The 10,163-nt window shown below is 40.1% G+C and overlaps 1 protein-coding gene across 4 annotated transcripts in view; it reads right to left on the reverse strand.

The window, feature by feature from the left end:
- LOC138738357 (serine/threonine-protein kinase Nek6-like) overlaps positions 1-7,420 on the reverse strand; it is a 157,890-nt gene extending 150,470 nt beyond the window's left edge. For 2 of the 4 annotated variants that reach the window (XM_069888432.1, XM_069888393.1), the window contains exon 1: positions 6,919-7,067. The gene's annotated coding sequence lies outside the window, so the exon portion shown is untranslated. The other 2 variants (XM_069888420.1, XM_069888411.1) reach the window with 2 other exon arrangements.
- Positions 7,421-10,163: the final 2,743 nt, after the last annotated feature.

A 10,163-nucleotide genomic window follows, 5' to 3' on the forward strand; every position in this document is an offset into this window, starting at 1 on the left:
CCCAGTCTGGAGTCTCCAATCCTGTTTTATCCTGGTTACAGGGAGTGTTTGGGAGATGGAGCACATTGTTAGGACAACTTTTGCTGGGTTTGTTCATTTCTGTATCAATTTTTATCACTTGTGGCTGTTGTTGTATTCCATGCATTCGAACGCTGGTCACGAGGACCATAGAGAGAGCCTTTGCTGACCGTGATGAACTGCCTCCGAAATATCAAGCTGTGCAAGCTGTGGAGCAAAACTATCTCACATTACAGGAGGCGGAGAAAGTTACTGAGATCGATCTGGAGTCGGAAGGGGAATGTGATGGGAAGGAGGGATTGTGAATTAGATTGTTACACATATAATTTTAACCTTGCTTGTAACCTAAATATTATAACCTTGATTGTAGAACAAATATTATAACATTGATTGTAACACAAACATTATTAATCAGATTGTAGAACAAGTATTATGAATTAGATTGTAGACCATATGTTAACTTGGGAATTTACTAATGTACGGGGGGTTAGCTAGTTTTTTGCTTGGGGGCAAATGGGATGAAACTTGTAAACGGGCAATGGGATCGGGGTGACGGATGGGGGGTGTACGCAAAGGAGGGTTGGGGGAGCCCTCGCCCACCAGCCGAACTACCCTGTGAACAGAACCCGTATAGAGCTTGGCAATAATAGGCGAACTAATGTAACGCGGTGGTAGCATAGTCAGGGCGAGATTGTCCTCTAAAGAGGACAAAGGAGGGATTGTAAGGTAAAACATCATGAGATGGGAATGTGTAAGGAGTTACCCTGTACAGGGCTGTAACAAGATGTGAATGCATCCTTGTACTTACAAGATAAGAGAGACATTGATGGATTGAGAGGCAGGAAGCTAGCAGGGAAAGGATAGCAACAGTTTTAGTCATTGGACAAGTAATGATATGATGATGTTCTAAGCATGTATCCAAGGGTATAAAAAATCACCATTTTGCTGATAACGGCAGAATGCATTCTCCGACTAACATGGTTAGTTGCAAGTGTTACAATCCGGTAATAAAGAACAAAGAACCCTGATTACGACTCAGTCTGGTGTTTGTCTCACTCATTCATGAACAAAGCAGACCTCACACTCTTCACAGATGTTGACCGACCTGCTGGGTGTTTTCAACATTTTGTGTTTGTTTCACATCTGCAGCATGGTGTGTGACAGACTGGCGTGACATACCAGTGCAACAGAGTGTAAAGGAGTGTAACTTGTGTTGAGCTCCAAAATCTGAATGTCAGTCTGAGCAAATCCCTCTCCTGCAAAGCACCTGAATGTAGTAACCAGCCAAAGTGGGTTAAATTTTCACCAAACCAAACTGAAGTCAACTTGACATGCATGCATTTATGAATAATAAGGGAGCATAGGCTTGATTATTTTTTTATGCCTATGATTTATTATTAGGCAGTACTAATTTTGGGTTGATTTATTGTGGGACACACTGTGTTTACCCTTTCCCCCATTGTGCTGTGTTCAGCAACTATTTTGTACAGTTACTGGTGCACTGTCAGACTTTGAGTTTTTTTTCGAGCGATTAGGACTCATTTATAAAGCATTGCAACACCCTGAAAGCTCAAATATCTGTGATGGGAGAAAGATCTTTCTTTGTTTTCTTACATGTTTAAAATCATTAACCAATTCATTGTGCAATTACCACTTTAGCCTGATAACTGATTGATTATTTGCAGGTTTTAAAAGTTGTTTCCGGTTGATATGGGCACATTAAACCCACTCACCTGAGCACACCCACAAGATACAGCATTTCAAAAACAAACAGGTACAACTAGTTTTGCTCATTGATATATCTATAACTGCACACTCCATATGCCTTCAAAAACACATCACACATAGCTGTTAACCTTAATTTCACCACTTTCAGGTAAGTGTAACCAGGCTAGACTTTGAACAGCTTAGCAACAGATCATTCTCCCAATGGTGAAGGGGGTGAGACTGTCATAGAATTTACTATTCTAGCATCCCCAGGATTTAACAAATCAGAGATTCACATCCGATACCTATGATCACCATTCAGGTAGATAGGGTCATAAAGAGAACTCTTGGTACATTGCCCTTCATACACCAAAATATTGAGTTGGAATGTTATGGTAAAGTTATATAAGACACAAGAGAGGCCAAATTTGGAGTATTGTGCACAGTTTTGGTCACCTAACTACAGGAAAGATATTAGTATAACTGAAAGAATGCGGAGAAGAAGAGTGCTGGAACTTGAACTGAGCAACAGGGAAAGGTTCAACAGCTTAGGACTTTATTTCCTGGTATGTCGAAGAATGATGGAGATTTGATGGAGGTATATAAAATTATGAGGAGTACACATAGAGAAAATGCAAGCAGGCTTTTTCCACTGAGATTAGGAGAGATAAAAATAAGAAGACATAGGTTAAGTGTGAAAGAGAAAAAGATTAAAGAGAACATTTGGGGAGAACTTCTTAACACAGAGTGGAGGGAATATTGACCGAGCTTCTAGATGAAGTGCTGAATACAGGCTCAATTTTGCCATTTAAAAAAAATGTACTGTTACGTAGAGGAGAGGGGCATTGAGGGATATAGTCCGGGTGTAGGTCAGTGAGACTAGGCAAAATAATAGTTTGGCACAGACTAGAAGGACCCACGTTTTGTGCTGTAATTTTCTATGGTTATGGTAAAATCAAATGGAGCTGGTTGAAACTTTATGAACGAGAATGTTGCTCAGGACATCAGAAGCTCCATAACTTCTTCATATAGTTTCAAAGAGGTCTTTTATTATTTAATTGAATTGTTTATTGTCACATATACTGGGAAACAGTGAAAAGCTCTGTTTTGCATGCTATCTAGGCAAGTCAACCTGTGGTCAGTACAGCAGGTAGTTCAAGAGGAAACACAAAAGCATTACAATGAAACGAGTGTAGGATGTAGTGTCACATAAAGTGCAGGGTATAATGTTAACAAGGACAGTTTCTTCCCTGCCATTATCAGACTCCTAATTGTTGCCTTTGCTCTATATCAACGGTTTTCAAACTGCCCCCCTAAACTCACATTCCATATCAAGCAATCCCTATGTCATAAGTGGTCTTATTAAGGGATTGCTTAAGGTGGTATGTGGGTGGGCAAGTCCATTTAAAAACTTCAGCATCATTTTGGTCTTGCTTGAAGGTCTTAAATTTTCAGTTCAGAAATAAAGCACTTTTAAACATCACATCTTCAGATTTCTTTAAACTCACAAGTCTTGATGAGCTGTCTTTCAGAGATATTCTTCAAACTGGAGTAACCATTTTTTGGGTACAAATGAGAAGTGGTCTTACTTATTTAAAAGCTACTTATGTTGTACCTCCTGTGCATAGGATAATACAAGACCTGTCTTTCCAGGAGGTCAAGTTTTCTGTCTCCTGTTTTCAGTTTTCTTCCATGATGAGGCTGAACTCTTTATTTTCAAAAAAGCAGTCAGAAATGACTTATTTCAAGGTCACTTATTCTGTGTCTCTCCCTCCCCCCCCCCCCCCCCACCCCACCCCACCCCACCCCACCCCCAACCTTTTCAAGAGTAACATAGGCAGCTTTTTTCCCCTCAGCAGGAAATATTGCTGCTTTCACTCAACAGGACAGTAAATTCTCTTAAGCCAATGGTTTTCAAACTACCCCCTTAAACTCACATTCCACTTTAAGTATTCCCTATGCCATAGGTGCTCTTTGATTAGTAAGGGATTGCTTAAGGTGGTATGTGGGTGGAAAGGGAAAGTTTGAAAACCACTGTTTTAATTGTACCTAAATGACTCATCATAACTCCAAAGGAAATGGGTCTATGACAATTTTTCTCAAACAAAATATTTCAGACATAATTGGGTCTAGAGCAGTGGTTCTCAACCTTCTGTTCCCCCTCACATACCACCTTCTGCAATCCCTTACCAATCACAGAGCACTTAAGGCATAGGGATTGCTGAAGGTGGAATGTGTGTTTAGGGAGGCAGTTTTAAAACCACTAAGTTAAAATGACCTCTTTGTCTTATATTTCAATAACATATTTCTGGAAAATCTCTCATGTCACCATAGTATGTGACATCATTTCTGTCTTTGAAGTTCATAATGTCTTTTCACACTGATGTGTTAAAAGCATCTAAGTTATACCTCCGTGATGTCTTCCCACATGGACACAAAATGGCTGTGCATTTACTCAGGTGCTTCTGAGATAACACTTTTTTCAGTATCTCAAGAACCATCATAAATCCTTTCACCTCTTGGCTTCAACCGGCATCAGCAGCCATTCTGTCTTTTGTAGTCAATGGCGTTTAAAATGCAAATGCATTGTCTTTATGCTGAACCCAGTTAACAGCTGCAAAGAACCAGAACCATAACCAGCATGTCTGCACAATGTAAATGAGCCCTGTCCACCCAAACCTATCGGATTAAACCTTATCGAGATAAAATATAGTTTTAACATTAAACTAAGGATTAATACTAACACAGATCCGTGGCAGCACAGCCTCAGAATACAAAAACAGAGATTGAGGAATTTCTTTACCCAGAGGGTGGTGAATCTGGAATTCATTGCCAAGGATGGCTGTTGAGGCAAATTCATTGGAGATATTTCAGAAAGAGATCTTTGGTTGGGAAAGTAATCAAGGGTTATGGGGAAAAGGCAGGAGAATAGGATATAAAAAGGACAGTCTATCAGCTACGACAAGAATAAACTCCAGAGGGTTGTTAACTCAGCCATGGCATCACAGGCACCAGACTTCACTCCATCAAGGACATCTACATGAGGCAGTGTCTTAAAAAAGCAGCCCCTATTCTCAAAGTCCCCCACCATCCAAGCCACGCCCTCTTTGCTTTGCTACCATCGGGGAAAAGGTACAGGAGCCTAAGGACGAGCACTCAGCAGCACAAAAACAGCTTCTTCCCCGCTGCCATCAGGTTCCTGAAAAATCAATGAACCAAAGACCCTGCCTTACTTTTCGTGCAGTATAATTAATTATTATTTTTTATTAATCGTCATGTTGTAAGATGGTTAGAATATGATTGTTTGCTCTATGATGCTGCCACAAACACTGAATTTCATAACAATAAATTCTGATTCTGATGCTATAGTGGCAGTGAAGACTCAACGGGCCGAACAGCTTCTGGTCTTATGGCCATGGCTGAAATGCTAAAGTCTCCGTTTAACCTCTGGTCTATGCCATACTCCCTCCCAGGCTGCTCACATCTTCAGGCCAAACCTTCTCTTCTCTCAAGTAACATTGTGGCCAGCAAAGCCAAATCATCCCCTTTTATTCCTTTCTCTGCTCCCTCAGTTCTGGTAAACCTACCAACAAGGGCCCGTGCTCTGCCATGGCTTCCAAAAGTTACAATCTGCAAGGGTTATAGACTCAAAAAGACAGGTAACCCATCCCTGCCAGAAGACTGAACTTGGATAGATTTTGCCTCATTATAAAGTTTGTTGTAAAATAAAAGTAAATCAAGTCAGAACAGCAGTTGCCACCTGAGATGCTTTGCATTGTGGAGCAGAGTGATGAGGTGGGCGGAATTAGATATTCCCTGCAGATTCTGTGTCCAGCATATCTTTCAAAGCATTGAAATCCCAGACTGGATAGCGTCTGTATCAAGAGTGCCCATTCACAGTGAGCCCAGCTGAGAGCATCTGTATGTCATTATTAAACGTAGCATTGATTGCTTAATCTTGCATTGTTTAGCCTAACTTGTGCTTGGCACCCTTCAATCTGTCATAGATCCTGCTGCAAGTTTCCTTTAACCTTCCTCCTTTATCTGATGCCAGCATAACACCCAAGACTTTGAAGTGACAAAAGTGTTATTTCCAAAGTATAAGGAACTCTGAAACTGTCCAACTACGAGTTGGTAAAGAAATTAGATCAACACTCTACGAGGGGCGATCTTACTGGAACATCTCAGACCAGAGAGGGGTTGACATGGTAGATGTGGAATTCTTCGCCAAAGATGGCTGTTGAGGCAAATTCATTGGAGATATTTCAGAAAGAGATCCTTGGTTGGGAAAGTAATCAAGGGTTATGGGGAAAAGGCAGGAGATTAGGATTAAAAAAGGATCAGCTATGACAAGAATAAACTCTCCCTCTGGGAGAGTCACAAACAAGGGGGCACAGTTACAAGATGAGAGGCCAACCATTTAAAACGGAGGTATGCAGAAACCTTTGTCAAGAGTATGACGAATCATTTGGGGGGGGGGGGGGAGATGGGGATGGTGGAGAAATGTTGTTAGAAGCTGGGAATCATAGGACATGCATGGTGCAGAGAAGAATTGAGGCCCAGGGCAGATCATCTACACTCACACTCCTCCTGCTCCCATTTACTTTTAAAATGATCCAACTCTTTGAGATCCAATGCTCCCTAACCCAGCAGAAGATACTTACTGGAGAAGTGAGTGCACAGACTGGCAACTGAGCTTGACTGCATCCCCCCCCCCTCACCCAAGTCTCCCGCTATCATCATCTACGCTGTGACTCATTAACTTTTCCAAAGTGGTTCTCCGTATGGTTTTCCCAAATATTTTTGCTCAATGGAATTCTTCGCCTTCACTCTCAGTTTATGGAGGGAGTGGGGAGGATTCAATAACGTCTCTTTTCACATCCAAAAAAAAAATCATCAATGATAAATTGCGCTCAGAAATCACACATAGGAAGGCAAACCAGATCTTCAGAAGAACCAGACCAATTCAGTATTCTTTGCCATGTATTAGGGAGGCAGGAACAGTAACAATCAGGGAATGTTTCTCTTCTCACAGCCACGAAGAAGGAATTCCACTAATCACAGTACGATATAACATTGGATACATACAACACACCGAAAGTTTCGTAGCACAAGAGGGGAGAGGAATCTCCACCGTGAGATCTTGCGTTAAAGCAGGCGTTTGTGATAAAACGGGAAGAAAAGTAGACCTACCGCAACCCTGAACTTGACTGCAGAACTGCCTTGCAGGTTGTGGGGGAAACCGGTGAAGCAAATTAAAGTGCTGGAGCTTTCTCCCCCCCCCATAAACCAACCTGCCCTCACGCTGCATGAAAATCCATTTAGTTTCTCAGCCTGGTTCAACTTACACGCCACGCAAGTCCTCCCAGAAGGAAGGGGTGGCCCTTTACGGAGGGGAGGAGAGAGTGACTTTGCTCAAGTTTTCTGGTTCACCCTGCTGCCGGCCTTCCCGTCTGGGCCAAACACCGCACCAGGAGAGCAGACGGCGAGCTGGGTCGGCTTCGCATTTGGATCCAGATGTTTGCCCCACTAAAGGAAGGGGATTGGCTTTGAGAGGGAAGGGGGGGGGGGGGGGAACTCAGCCAAAGAGCAGAGAAATGAAACCTTGTATTGCTGAAGAATGCTGGAGACTTTTTTTTAATCACGTGCTTTGCTGGCTCATGTTTCCCTTTAATTGAAAGCACATGAGTCGGCAATGATGAGCTCCATCTCGGCCTCCTGTCCGTCAGCAGCGCCCAGTTCGTGGCCCAGAGGTGCTTTCCCTTCAACCTGTGCGGCCGGTGGGACAGCGTTCTGGAGGCAGAAATCGGAGGGCGGGGCCAGGCCCTTCGGCCCACCTCGCCCGTGTCAGCCATCAACCATTCATTCTGCACCCATGAGAATCCCGCGCTGTCGTTCTCCCCGTGTCGCTTTCCTTCCCCCATTTCCTTTTTAATCTTTGATTTAAAAATTTTCCCCTAGAAGTCGTCGTCAAAGATTGATATAATAATACAAATTGCAAAAAGAAAACAAGCTGAAAACTATAGACATGGTGGTATCTACCCGCCCTCCAAATCCTCCCCCCAGCCCCCACCCTCAAAATAATTAATATAAAAGGTACAATATAGTAAAATAAAAGAAAGAGAAGAAACTTTCAGGATTGCACAGAGGGATGCCGACGAACAGAATTCTTTAATACAATTCAGAGGAGATTCTCACAGCTCCAGAGGGGCAGGAAGCACATTACAAACGTAAACCTAATATTTGAGTATATGGGTGCCAAATTTGTAAAAAATGTAGCATATTTATTTCTCAAATTACATGTAATTTTTTTCCCAAAGGAATACAACTTTGAATTTCTGCATTCAATCCAGACATACCCAAATGCATATCTGATTTCCAAGTAACTGCATTACATTTCCTTGCTATCACCAATGCAGCTTTAACAAATTCCAATTGATATATTGACAGTTTTAATTTAGGTCTTGTTCCTTCAATATTTCCTGATAAAAATAAATCTGGATTTTGAGGAATTAACATGTAACTTGTTCCAAAAAATTCCCTAAATCCACCCAAAAAGGTCTTGCATTGGGACAAGACTAAGTTGAATGTAAAAAAATGTTCCTACATCCTCATCACATCTAAAACATTGATCTGATAAATCTGATTTCAATCTATTCAATTTGGGTGGGGTAAGATATAACTTATGTAAAAATTATACTGAACTAACCTATACCTTACATTAATAGCGTTAGTCGCAGAATCACTGCAAAGATCTGCCCATCTTTGCTCATCAATTGCAATATTCAAATCTGGTTCCTACCTCTGTCAAGATTTATGAACTCCATGTTTAGGAGTTCCTATTTGAAATAAAGAATATACTATAGAGTAAACCTCTTAACAATTCCTCTCCTGATTAAGAATTTCTACTTCACTGCAACCATGGTTGGTCCTAGCTTGTCCCTCAAGTATGCCCTCAATTGAAAATAACAAAAAGGAGTATTTTGGGTTATTCCACATTTAGTTCTCAATTGCTCAAATGACATTAATTGCTCTTTCATAACAATCTTCAGATTTATTAACCAAATATCCAAAAATTGATTATCTTTTGAAAAAGATGTTAGAGAATTTTGAGTCGAAGGCATCCCCTTGCACTAATTTCATCATTTATTTTATTCCAAATATTAATCAAATGTTTCAGCAATGGTGTTTCTTTTTCACCAACCATCAACTTTGCAACCCATTTATATATGAATTCTTCTGCTTTACTCTCTCCTATTTTATTCATTTCTGTTTTAACCCATGTCCGTTTTTCTTATCTTTCGAATAAAAGTGAGAAATTTTATTTGTGCCACTCAATAATAGTTTTTGAAATTAGGAAGCCTCATAATTCTTATTTCCATGTTAACTTTTCTATAGAAACTCTTGACATTTTATCTTTCCAGAGGGATTTCCTTACATGTTTGTTTAATTCTTGAAAAAAATGTTGAGGTATTAAAATAGATAATGTTTGGAAAAGATATTGTATTCTTGGATATATACTCATTTTAATACAATTAAACCTTCCCACTAAAGTTATAGGTAAATTGATCCATTTCAAAAAAATCTTCCTCAACCTTTTTAAGTTATGATAAATAATTCAATTTATATAATTTCTTTGGATTATTATCAATACATATTCCTAAATATTTAATACCATCTTTTGGCCATTTAATTTTAGAATTGACTATAGTCTCCTTCCATTAATGGCATTATTTCACTTTTATCCTAATTTATTTTATAACCCAAAATGTTTCCATAGTCTTCCAATCTAACATAATTTTTTTTTAAAGAAGTCTCAGCTTTAGTCAAATGTATTAAAACATCAACTGCAAATAAACTAATTTTATGCTCTTCTTGACCAACCCTAAATCTGTTAATTTCCAAATCACTTTGAATTGCTTCTACAAGTGATTCTATAGCTAAAATAAACAAAGCTAGAGTGAAGGGACATCCTTGTCTACTTCATCTCGCCAGCTGAAGCAGTGCAGTTATTTGACTATTATTCACCTCTTTGGCTTTAGGATTATTATATAATGCCCTAATCCAGTTTACAAAGGTGTGGGAGGATACTCGGTGACAGGAAAGATGTGAAAACTCCACACAGGCAGCACCCAAGCCCAGGATTGAACCGGTGTCCTCTCTGTGCCTCTGCAGAACTTAGAACTCTCCACCAGCTAATACTATTTTTCTCCAGTGTTCAGTGAGGATCAATACTCATTGATGATTGGTGTTCAGTAAGGATCAGTGTTTAGTGAGGATCGGTTTTCAGTAAGGTTCAGTGAAGATTGGTGTTCAGTGAGGATAAGTTGGATTCAGATTCAGTTTATTTTCATTGTACCGGTAAATCAGCCAATGAAATACAATCAGCATCAACCAGAAGTTAAAAAATGTTACAATAAAACATACAATTAAAACCA

Source organism: Narcine bancroftii, chromosome 1, assembly GCF_036971445.1.
Source record: "Narcine bancroftii isolate sNarBan1 chromosome 1, sNarBan1.hap1, whole genome shotgun sequence".
Lineage (NCBI taxonomy): Eukaryota > Metazoa > Chordata > Chondrichthyes > Torpediniformes > Narcinidae > Narcine > Narcine bancroftii.